We start from the raw sequence: 12257 nt of genomic DNA, 5'->3' as shown, positions 1-12257 counted from the left end.
GAGAGCACGTTTCATAAGGCTGCTGGCATGATCAGTGGCCTCACACCCCGCAGGGGTGATGATGGGCATTCTCCTCGCCATTGCCCCGCTGTCCCTGCTGTCCATGCTGCGATCCGTGTGCTCTCAAGGCCTTGCGCGCCCCATTCCTAACCATCGTTGAGGCTGGTTTAAGGAACTCTTACCGAGTAGCCACAGAATCTGTGCTCAGCAGGATGCAGGCCACAGGTTCTGCAGCAAAGGAAATTCCATTACAGAGGCAACGTCAGCCAGCCCCAGAAGAGCCAGCTTTCTTGGGCCAGAAAGCTGAGCTGACAGACAGATCTGATGAAGCTCCCTACAGCAGGAAAAACTCTGGCAGCATTTTCTTTCCCAACTCTTGCCTCAGTCAGGGAAAAAGACCCAAATAATATCTCCGGGACGGTTATCGAAGCTTGATTCAAAGGGAACAGGAAGGGAGAGGGGGAAGCATCTTGTTTACAATACAGGCTCCATACCGGCCGGACCTGTGATCCTAGTTATCCCTTAGGTCAGAACCTAGGAATCTGAATTTCACCTACACATGCTCACGTGGGGATGCATATATAGGCTGCGTTGCTTCTGCACAGGAAGGTTTTGAACTGCAAAGAAAGAGTTAACTGGTCAACTCTAGAACTACCTTGCTCTTCACAGACCAGTGAAGAAATGTGTTGCTTGATTGCTGAGTAGAACAAAGTTTCATAGCTCCGACTTCCCAGAGGCAGGAAATATTTTCAGCTCTTATTCGTCCCATGACAGCTCTTTTGTTGTGGGGGCTCTGCTGTCCACATGCAAGCTTTGCACCAGTCTCAATATGCAAGTTAAGTTTCTCCATCTACTGTCATCTTCTTGGATGGATACATTCCATCGCAACATCTGGTGCTGATAAGACCCAGTGGGAAAAACAGGTTTAAATCATATCAGTGACAGTCCCTCTTGAAGTTTAGGAGATTGAGAATGCCATGCTCTTTCCCCCCCCCGCCCCCCACCACTTGTAGTTATTTTGCACCTGCCTTTGTTTTACTTCTGGTTCCTTTTGGTTGCAAATGACAGAATTTCCTAAGATGAGTTTAAGAAAGAAAGAAAAAGAAGGAAGGAAGGATGAAGGGAATATGGAGGGTTATAAGGTGCCAAGGGTAGTTTTGGCAAGAAGGTGGAGAATACAAGCAGGCTACCCAGGGATCTAAAACCAGGATCTTGGCAAACATCGGTAACCATAGCAGACGTGGTTGACTCTCTGCCCAGCATTCTCCTTGCCCTACCTTCTTCAGAGAGTCCCAACTGCCCTCCACACCCACCATTTCCCTGCAGGGCTCAGCGGTCTACAGAAGATCCACCCAGCTCCCATTGTTGAATTGAGAGGTCCAAACCACTGACTCCCCTAGCAGATTTATAGGATTTGTAGTATCCCCTGTACTTACCATGAAATGAAATTCAGGAATACATATTTTATAAATTCAGTCTAATTCCCTAACTGCCATGTAAAAGACACATAGACACTTCATTTAATAAAGTTATATGCATTTCGATCAGAAAACGCCTAGCCTGACTCCAATAAGTATACAATGACAAGTGGGAAGATTGTGCTCGAGGGAAGATACAGTCTGAATCAGAGAACTTTTGAGTATACACTAGGATTTCTCAACCTTGGCACTGTGGACACTTGGGGCTCTATAATTATTTATTGTGGGGAATGCCCTACTAGATGTCAGGAGCACCTCCACTCCACATTTCAGGCAACCAAAAAGGACTCCAGTCATTGCCAGTGGGTGGTGGGAACAATCAGGTCTGGTGGGAGCCACTGGCATAGACTGGATATAAGGTGTGGGTTTTTTTTGTTTTTTTGTTTTTGTTTTTGTTTTTTTGGTAACTCCAATACAACAAACAGTGCAGTTGTCAGTGATGTGATTTTTCTGAAGTGGTGACCACTTCCTAGTAAAGTTCCAACTAAGCCTATAGTAAGGCCTGCCCTCATTTCATCCAATGACTGCACAAAACAAGGCTCTATGTTTATATGTAAATCAGAGTCATTTAATACAAATAATTAGAAACAAGGACATTTCCATTTGCAGGTCAGGGAAAAATAAAAATGCTTTGGGAACCAATCTGGCAGTTCTTTAAAATCTTAAACATAGAGTTACCATATGACCCAGCAATTCCACTCCTAGTTATATTCCCAGGAGAAATGCAAACATGTGCTTTGCAAAAACTGGGGCAGGTGCATGAATTCCCAAAGTGTTATTCATGACAGTCCCAAAGTGGAAAGAATTCCAGTGGCCATTAACTCATGAATGCATGAATAAAATGTGGTATATCCATACAATGGAATATTATTTGCACTAAAGAGAAATGAAGCTCCAATGCATGCTACAACGGGGGATGAACCTTGAAAACATGCCAAGAAGCCAGTCACCAAAAGTCACGTATTGTTTCATTCTATTTGTAGGAAGTGCCCAGAATAGCCAATCTATGGAGGCAGAAGTAGTTTAGGTATTGTGGGTGATGAGAGGGTGGGGGGAGGCTGATTGCTGTGGGAGTCTATTTGCCACACAGAGAGGCAATGAAAACATTCTAAAATTGATTGTGATTAGAGCTGCAAAATTTTAAATAATCTAAAAAGAATAGACTGTATATTTTATATAGGTGAGTACTATAGCATATGAATCATATCTCAATAAGGCTGTTATTTTTTTAGAAGATTTATTAATTTATCTTAGAGACTGAGCACAAGCAAGGGAAGGAACAGAGAAAGAAGGAGAGAGAGAATCTCAAACAGACTCTGTGAGGAGCCCAATCTTATGACCCTGATCTCATGACTTCAAGATCATGACCTGAGCTGAAACCAAGAGTCAGTAGCTCAATTGACTGAGCCATCCAGGTACCCCTCCATAACGTTGTTATTTTTTTGAAAGTCCTACAGGTAAGAGGGCAGTTCATTATTGTATGATTCTCTATTGCAGTTCCCTTACCCTCCATAAGACATTTAGCTTCTCATCTACTTGTTTCCCCAAATCATTGTGAGGAAAATAACAGCCTCTGCAATGTCCTTACAGGGCTAGTTTCAGCCCAGTGGAAAACCATGAACCACTGGTCTAAGCAATTTGCATAAATGAATTCTTCCTTGCCAGAGATTGGTTCAGGAATTCAGACTTAAACCAATCAGTAAATGTTTTTGGTAGTCTCACAACCTTGTTGGCCTGATCAGACAGTAGGAACCCTTTTATCCAATGGTTTGGGGCAGAATCTGGTTTTCTCTCTCTGACTGCGCTTGAGCAAAGACACCCATACTCTTAATTGTCTCTGACAGCCATCTTGAGATGGTGAGTGGAACCAGCTATAGAATGAAGCCAGTGGTGTGGATAGAGGATGGAGAGAAAGAATCTGGGACTGTTGCTAAACCGTTAAGTAACCTGTCCTAAAGCCCAGCTTACCCTTTGATTTTCTATTCTGTGAAATAATACATTTCCTTATCATTTGGACCATTTAGAGGCCTCTTTCCTATGAAATAGGAACCAAAGTGGACAGAGGACAGGGAAAGAGATACGCTACTGCCCTAATACAAGCTGAGGTCCCAGGACCTCTGTCCCTTCATGGGAATATTTCCAGCTCTGTCCAAGAAGTGCAGGAAGTGGCATCAACCATGTCCTCAAGGGAAGGAAGATAATAGTGAGTGCCCCAGCCAGGAGGACTGGTTTCAAGGAAATTGGAAATTGCAGACCAGGCTGACTAGAGGACCAAGGCGAATGGAAGAGCTGAAGAAAACATATTCAGCTGCTAGGATACTCAGAGTTCATCTCTGCCATTTCTGAAGATGGATAATAGCTTGTAGCTATACTGAAGCTTGCCTTTTATTCACTTAAACATTCAAAAAAAAAAAAAAAAGAATTGTCTTATGACCTTTTATTGATGAGTCCAATATCTGAAATCTTTATAATGATGTTTTTGCTTTTTATCGTTTCTGCTGGTTCTCACTCTTGGTGCCTTGTTTCCCTATGTGCTTGATCATTTTTAACTGTACATTGGTCATTGTTCTTAAAAAGTTTTGTAGGGATTCTGTGTGACTTAAGTGGAAGATGCCAGGCTCTCCAATCTTCTGAATGTCCTCAGCCACATACTTAGATACATAATGAGTCCAGGATACCTTTAAAGTAATTTCCTGAGTTGAGACAACAATAGACTTTGTGACTGAGGAACATGTCATCAGCATCAGTAGCTGTATTCCCACCATGACTATGCACTGACTCCACACATGCATAAGTCTAAATGCTCCAGATGTTATCACACTTAAACTTCACAGAAACCTCATGATGTAGCTCTTGCCATTACTCCCCTAGTACAGAGAGAAAGCTAGGGCACAATGCACTAAGAAATTCTGAAACCCATGGTCCCATAGCCAGCTAACGGCAGAGAAACTAAAGTCTTGTAAAGCCCAATCCTCCAGAGCCTACAAAGATAGTGAGTACTTAACAAATGCATTTGATGATAGTTATCCAGGCCAACGTATTATTCTTGTGAGTTTAAAAAAAAAAAAAAATGGAAAAAAAAGTTACAGGTTCCACTGGATTTAGGTTTTGAGATGAAGTCCTCCAATCTCTGCTTCCCACCATACACTGTGTGGATGGATTTTGTGTGCCTGTAAGTGAGACATCCAACAAGATGTGGAGAGGCAGTCAAATGTTATACATAGAACAGCAGGCCTGGGCCATGTTCCAAAGAGAGTAGACCTCTGAGAATCACAAATATACCACTGAATTCACAACTAAAATGTAAAAATAGCTTTCAGGAGAAGAGAAAGTTTTGCAGAGGTAGTGTCAGTAACAGCCTGGATAAGTTATGTTGGAATAAAAATGGACAGAAACTTCGTGGCGCTGCAGGCTAATGCTAGGTCAGCAAATAAATACGCACCGAGGATTCCCAAGTGTGACTTTCTGCAGAAGCTCATTAGTCTGCTTCTCTGTTGAGATTCTCACTGACCCATGGGCCCATGCCCTCAGTTGCTCCGGAGGCTGCCAAGGCAGGTCGTTAAGCCACTGGGCCAGGTGAGCTAAGGCATTGTCACTGCCTTAGGACTGGCCTTCCTCCTTGTTCACCCAGACAATTGGAATTGATGCCAGACAGGACTCCAGCCTCTAGCTGATGGCAAGCTCTTTCGGGACAGGGACTGTTGATCTTCTCATCCTTAATTCTCAGCACAGTGATGACAGAATTACCCACTGGCTCAGGTCACAATGACCTCTTAATCATCTACTCTCTGCCTCTCATTAATGACATAATGGTAAGCAAAATCTCCATGGTCCTTGTTCTCGTGGGGTACATGGTCTAGGAAGGGGCATAGAGTAGTCAAATAATAAAAGCCAAGTGCATAATTACAAAGCCTAATGAATGTTATAAAGGAAAGGTATCAGGACATTGAGAATATGATCTTTGCTAAGGGCTCAGGGGAAGCTGTCAATAAAAAGTGACATTTGAGCTGAGGTCCAAAAGATATATAATTTAATCAACTTAAGAGAAAAATATTTCAGATAAAGGGCACTATCCTGCAAAGGCCCTGTGGTCAATGAAGGGGAGGCACAGAATAGTTGATCAATAAAAGTTGGCTATATGAATGAATGGGTGTCTCAAAATAAGAACTGGCATGTCTTAGACATTTCCCATCATGCTGTGTATTATTCTAAGTGCTTAACTCATATCAACTCATTTAACTTCCACAACAGGGGCACCTGGGGGCTCAGTCAGTTAAGTGTCTGCCTTTAGCTCAGTTCATGATCCTAGAGTCCTGGGATTAAGCCCCACATCGGGCTCCCTGCTCAGCGGAGAGCCTGCTTCTCTCTCTTCCTCTGCCTGCCAGTCTGCCTACTTATGCTCTCTCTCCATCAAATAAATAAATAAATAAATAAATTCTTAAAAAAAAAAAAAACAACTTCCACAACAACCCTATGTGGTAAGTGGTATTATTATAATGTTATATAATAAGTAGTAGTATTGTCTCCATTTGATGAATGAGGAAACGGAATTATAGAGAAAATATATAACTTGCCCACAGTTACACAATTAACAAACTGTGCCACTGAGATTTGAAACCCAAGAATCTGGATGAAGTAGAAAACCACTGCTTTCTTGGTAGTCCGCAAAATCACTGCAATCATATATGTCATTAAGTGGAACAAACAGGATGGGCTGAAATAGTGAATACTGGGTCTAAATTTGGGTCTAAAATCTAAAATCTAAAATTGGGTCTGTGAAATTCAGAAGTGAAGTCCTTGGAAAGATGTGAGCAACTCGAAGGAACATGGAATAGAAGGAAGAGTACAGTGGAATTCAAGAGAAAGTAAGGCCCTCTAAAATCAGTTAAAAATCCGCTTAAAAAAAAAAAAACAAGTGTTAAAAAGCTGTGTAAATTCACGCTGAAAAGTATAGAAAACAGTAAAACAAAAATATCATTAACTAAATCAAAGGAAAATGTAAAAATTAAAATGTTAGCACACTCAGCATTATTTCCTCTGAATATTCTTTCTTATATATGCATACTATAAATATCATAAATACCATTTCCTGCTGTATTTCCTCCCCCCTCTGCAATCTGTAATGGACTCCAGTGAGCTTTGTCTCTAGGTGGAAGATACATTGAGAATTGGGAAACCCTGGAAAGCCCCTCATAGCTTCATAGTAATGAGTAGCCATGAGCCCTACTGGGAAATCCATTCCGGATGAGCATTAGTATTTCCTCTCTAATGGTCACAGATGAATGAATCCAAAATCCAAGTGAATCTCTAAAGTTGCGGGTCTAGATGGGCGGACAGGCAGTGACTTTGGCATTGTCAGTTACCTGCTCAACACATGCAAATTGACTTGTTATACCCCAGGATCCTACAAGTAAGGTTCGCCCTTGAATTGTTCCCTTGATGTTTTTTTAGCAAGTTGAACATTCTAGGGTACTTGAGGCTGCTAGTTTCCTTTTAATCTTTTCTTCCTCTCTCTCCCCTTTCCCTTCCTGTCCCTCCCTCTCTCTCATTCCCTCTATCTTCTTTGTCCCTCCTCCGTTCTCTCACGTGTCCCTCCCTCTCTTTGGCTCTGTCTCTTTCTATTTTTCTCTTTCCTTCGATTCTCTGCCCCTCTTGGCCACTCTTAAGAGCAAACACTTGCAGGCAGTGAATCATTTTTGCGCTCTCTGTGAGAATGTTTACAACATATTGAAAACTCAGCCTGTGGTTTAATGTCGTGTATATTTTCAGAAGACCTGACTGGTGTCCAAAGGCAGTGTATGGCTGTGAAACCCACAGAGGGCTCTATAGATAGGAACAATGCCTCGGGACGCCATCCCGACTCTACACACTCTCACTGCCTCAACAATCGCCCCATACGTGTAGCACCAAAAGGATAAGGCTGCTGATCAGGTTTATTTCCTAACAATGCTGATTTCATGACCAGTGGCTCAGAGCCGTAAAAGAAGAAATTCAAAACTAGCTACACAGGACCAAGAATTCTAAGAAAACTCTATCTGTGGCCTAATTAAATTATTCCTCCTTCCCACCCAACCAAGCAGCCCCCAAATGTTTTGGATACATGTACTGTTCCTTTAGAAGACAGTTAATCTTGAATATATTTTACCATGAAATATGAACATAGTAATTACAGAATTTTCCATTCAATGTCCCCTATCATATTCCTAGCATATTGGATTCTCTTGGAATAGCATTTAACTGTTTTCATATGGGCTTCAGCCGACATCCTAGAACATTTGAAATAGCCAATAACTTCACTGCACCAAAACTTAGTCAAATGCTTTCTCTGGTTTTTTTTTTTTTTCTTTCTTTCTTTCTTTTTTATTTTTCCCCATCCAACTCCAAGTTTTAAAATAAGATTAAGGCCAACCTAATTTTCTAAGCGCCTCCTGCAGATTTATCAGCTGATAGCAAGTCTGAGAGGTATTCAAGCCAATTAAACTGGCTCTCACAGTTTTATCAGTGGATAAATATGAGGTAGAAGTGTCCAGGAGGTCTTTTTTTTTTTTTTTTTTTCTTTTTAAATCTGGGGTTGAAATCAGAGGGAGCCTTGCAGCCGGATTGCTGTTTGTCGGGGTGGTAAGGAAACAGCCCAGTGGTGTTCATTAGAAACTGTCCTGGCAACAGCCCTTCAAGAACAGACAGAAACCTCAAGCAAAGACATTCCGGCAGTGGTCAGTGGACAGAGAGGGGCCAAAACGGGGCTGGCCTGCTTTCTTGGATCAAGGCTAACCTTCCACGGAGGTTTCCATTCTTGGCGCTACATTAAGTCCTTGTTTTGTGAGTGACTTCTATTGTCTAGGTGTTCCACTGGCTCACACTGAGCAACACTGGGCCTGTTGTTCCCATTCGTGGGGAGATTCTGGAATTTCAACAACACGGAGGGTGAGCCAGCCCCGGGAGTTATAGCCTCGTTTAACTGGATTTGGAAAACTAGTTCAGCGAGGCTATAACTCCCTTGGTTTTAGACCAGCTGTTTGCGTTTTGTTTTTGTTTTTGTTTTTGTTTCCCCTCTGTCCGGAATATAAGCTGACTCCCTTTGGGAAAATGAAAAGGATAAGAAAAAGGAGAGGGCCCAGTACGTTGCGGGGATGTATTTGTATTGGCACAACAGTCTTATCCTTAACAAAGAAAGTTTTCAAAGTGCCCAGCATTTACTACTGGCCCTTGCCCCCATATACTAGCCTTACCTGTTCGGGTCTGCCTTCACCCCTACGACCATGGTCCTCAAGCTCCACAGGACACTGGAATTGCCAGGAGGGCTTGTTAAAACAGATTGCAGCCTCACCCCCAGGGCTGCTAATCCAGCAGTTCCAGGCCAGACCTGAGAATTTCCCTTTCTAATAAATTCCCAGATCGTGCTGGTGCTTCTGGTCTGAGGCAGACATGGCAAGTACCTACTACATAAGAGAGTGAGTTCCTTATGGGTAAGAATTTTCTCATTCATCACTGTCTCCATAGCACCTTGTCCTGTGTCTGGCACAAGTATAAATTATTAACTGTATCTATTCATTTAACTAGGATTTAATCAGGTATTTACTGTTCTAGATACTTAGGGAGTCAACTTAATGAAGATGTTTCTCATGCCTAGAGAGTTTCCATCCTTGTAGGCCAGTCAGGGAAATAACACATTTATTAAATAATTTCACTGCTAAGTGCTGTGATGAAAATTAAGGCAGGACAAAAGGAGAGAGTGGTGGGGGTGGAGGTAGCTTTAGATTGGGTGTCAGGAAAGGCCTCTCTGAGGAGGAGGAGGAGATGTTTGCAGAAAAATGAATGAAATAAGTGAGCAAGTCATACAAAGATCTTGTGAAGGAAGGTTTCAGGTGGAGAGAACAGCAAGTACAGTGGCCCTGAGGCAGGAGTAGGCTTGACTTTTCAAGACAGAACAAGAAGTCCAGAGTGATAAGAATGACTTAAAGTGAGTTAAAGGAACAATAGTAGTAGATGGTAAGATCGGAGAGGTAACAGAAAGGCTCAGGTTGAGTCTTAAAAGCGATGGTAGGGATTGTGGATTTTATTCTCAGTTTGTTGGAATGGCAATAAAAGATTTGGTTCAGGAAGCACTATTTCAATTTTATTTTAAAGGACATCCTGAAGGAAATAATAGAATCAAGGAGGCCAGAGAGAGGCTACTGCAATAATCCATGCATAGAGTAATAACTTAGACTAGGATGTTGGTAAAACATAAGACAAGAAGCAATGAGATTTGGGATATATTTTGCTGGAAGGCCCAACTGTAATTGTTGGTGGACTGAGGTCTGAAGAAAGGAAGAAATCAATCATGACTCATAGTTACATTTTTTTAAGTGAATGTGGATGGCATTTGCTGAGGTGGGAAAGAGTGAGACTTGATTTGTTCTGTTGGGGCAAGTCTTATGCTGCCATGAGACATTCAAGGGAAGGTGTTGAGTGACTACTTGAGTCGAGTTTAGGAGAGGGTCCATGTTGGAATAAATATTGGGGATCATCAGTACAGAGATGGTTCCAAAGCCATAAACAGTCAGTCGTGCATGCAGAGAGAAAAGAAAGAGGATCAGAGCCTGAATCTTGCAGCATTAACATTTGCAGGATGGGAGGAAAAGGAGGAGCCTTAGCCATGTGTTTCAAGAAGGAAGAGATGGGGGACACCTGGGTGGCTCAGTGGGTTGGGCCTCTGCCGTTGGCTCGGGTCATTGTCTCAGGGTCCTGGGATCGAGCCCCATGTCAAGCTCTCTGCTCAGTGGGGAGCCTGCTTCCCCCTCTCTCTGCCTACTTGTGATCTGTCTTTCTCTGTCTCTATGTCAAATAAATAAATTAAAAAAAAAAAAAAAAGAAGAAGGAAGAGATGGTCTACTGTGTCCAGTATTGTTAAGTAATCGAGTAAGACAAAGACTGAGAATTAACCATTGGATTTGGCAAAAAGGAGGTCCTTGACAAGAGCAATTTCAGTGAAGGGGTGAGAATGAAAACCCAACTAAAATGGGTTAAGGAAGAATGAATTATATGTGAAGAAGGGAAGATAATAAGTCCAATGAACATTTTTTATAAAAGAAACACAGAAATGGGGAAGTAGCATAAAATGGATATATAGACTTAAGAGGGTTTCTAAGGAAGGGAAATTGTTCTCCGTGGTCAAGTCAATCCAAGAGAAAAGGAGAAATTGAGTATGTAGGAAGGAGCAGATTCACCTCCAGGAGAGAAATGCTTGAACAGGTGAAAAGGAAGGAACCCAGGGTGCAGGTAGTGGGTTAGACCAACAGAACCAGAAAGGCACATCGAGAATGAGAACACAGATACAGCACATGTTTAGAAGCAAGTGAGATATGGGAGCTCCTTTCCACCCCAACACTGGGGAAAGATGAAAGTTTATTGAGCATGGAAGAGTCATCTAGGTAAGTAAAAGAATAAGGAAATATAACCAGGTTGCTGAACTATACTTCACATTTGTGGTTATGAATGTAATGTGAATCCCATCAATAGAGTTATATGTTTCCCTGCTGGGGTCCAAGCTTGGAGGAGGCAGAGGGCTGGCTTTGAGATATAACCAGGGTTGAAGTGAATCAGGTCAGGGGCAAGGAATTTGAAGATGTATGCAAGGGAGTAATGATAATAATAGACTATGGAGTTTTACTGGGTAGGCAGGAAAGAAGGTGAACTGGATCTACTGGATCATTGGTAGGATAAAGCCACAAATGTCACCTCTGCAAACATACATTGCAGTTGGGTGGTCAGTTCATGGGTGCAAGAAATGAAATGAGGCAGTGCATATATAATACATGCCAAAAGAATGGTTCCAACATTATGTATACCATAGAGTGACACAGAAGAAAGAGGTCATTGTGAATGAGACAGACCCTCAATGCAATTCATCAAAAATTTCCTGAGGATCTTCTATGTACTAGGCTCAGTCTCTGCTGATTGGGATGTATCAGTGAGCAAAACACAAAGATCCCTGACTTCCTGGTGCTTATATTCTGGATAGACAACAAACCATAGACATAAACATAGGTAAAACAAAGCATTCATTAGAAGATCATGGATACTACCGAAATAAAAAAGCAGGGAAGAAAAAAGAGACTGGATATTGCTTGAGGTTAGGTTGGGCCTCACGGAGAAGATGACATCTGAGTGAACCCATGAAGGACCTGAGAGAATTAGCTGTGCAAATATCTGGGGGAAGAACATTCCTGGCAAAGGGACCAAAGTCAAAGCAAAAGCCCTCAGTGTGCTTACTGAGGATACTCTAGTGACAGCACAGAGGTCAGTATAGTTGGAGCAGAACTAATAAGGGTGAGAATAGAAACAGGCCAGGTCAGAGAGGTGATAGTAGGAAAGCAGGGAGGTAGAGCAGATCTCATCAGGTCTTTCTGGCCTTTTTGTGCACTTGACCTATTACATTCATGAAATGGGATTCTTTGCAAAGTCTCCTAGAGGAGGGGCCTCTTCTAATGTGCATTTGAAAGGATACACTAACTGCTGGGTAAAGGAGAGGGGGTAGATGGTAAGAGCCAAGGAAGGTGAAACTGTTAGAAGGCTCCTGCTGTGCAGAAGCTTTTGATTTTGATGAAGTCCCAAAAGTTTATTTTCACTTTTGTTTCCTTTGCCTTTGGAGACATATCTTGAAAGAAGTTGCTGTGGCTGATATCGAAGAGATTACTGCCTATGTTCTCCTCTAGGATTCTGATGGATTCCTGTCTGATGTTGAGGTCTTTTATCCATTTTGAGTTTATCTTTGTGTACGGTGTAAGAGAATGGTCT

Source organism: Mustela nigripes, chromosome 2 (assembly GCF_022355385.1).
Source record: "Mustela nigripes isolate SB6536 chromosome 2, MUSNIG.SB6536, whole genome shotgun sequence".
Classification (NCBI taxonomy): Eukaryota; Metazoa; Chordata; class Mammalia; order Carnivora; family Mustelidae; genus Mustela; species Mustela nigripes.
This window is presented reverse-complemented; position numbering follows the sequence as displayed.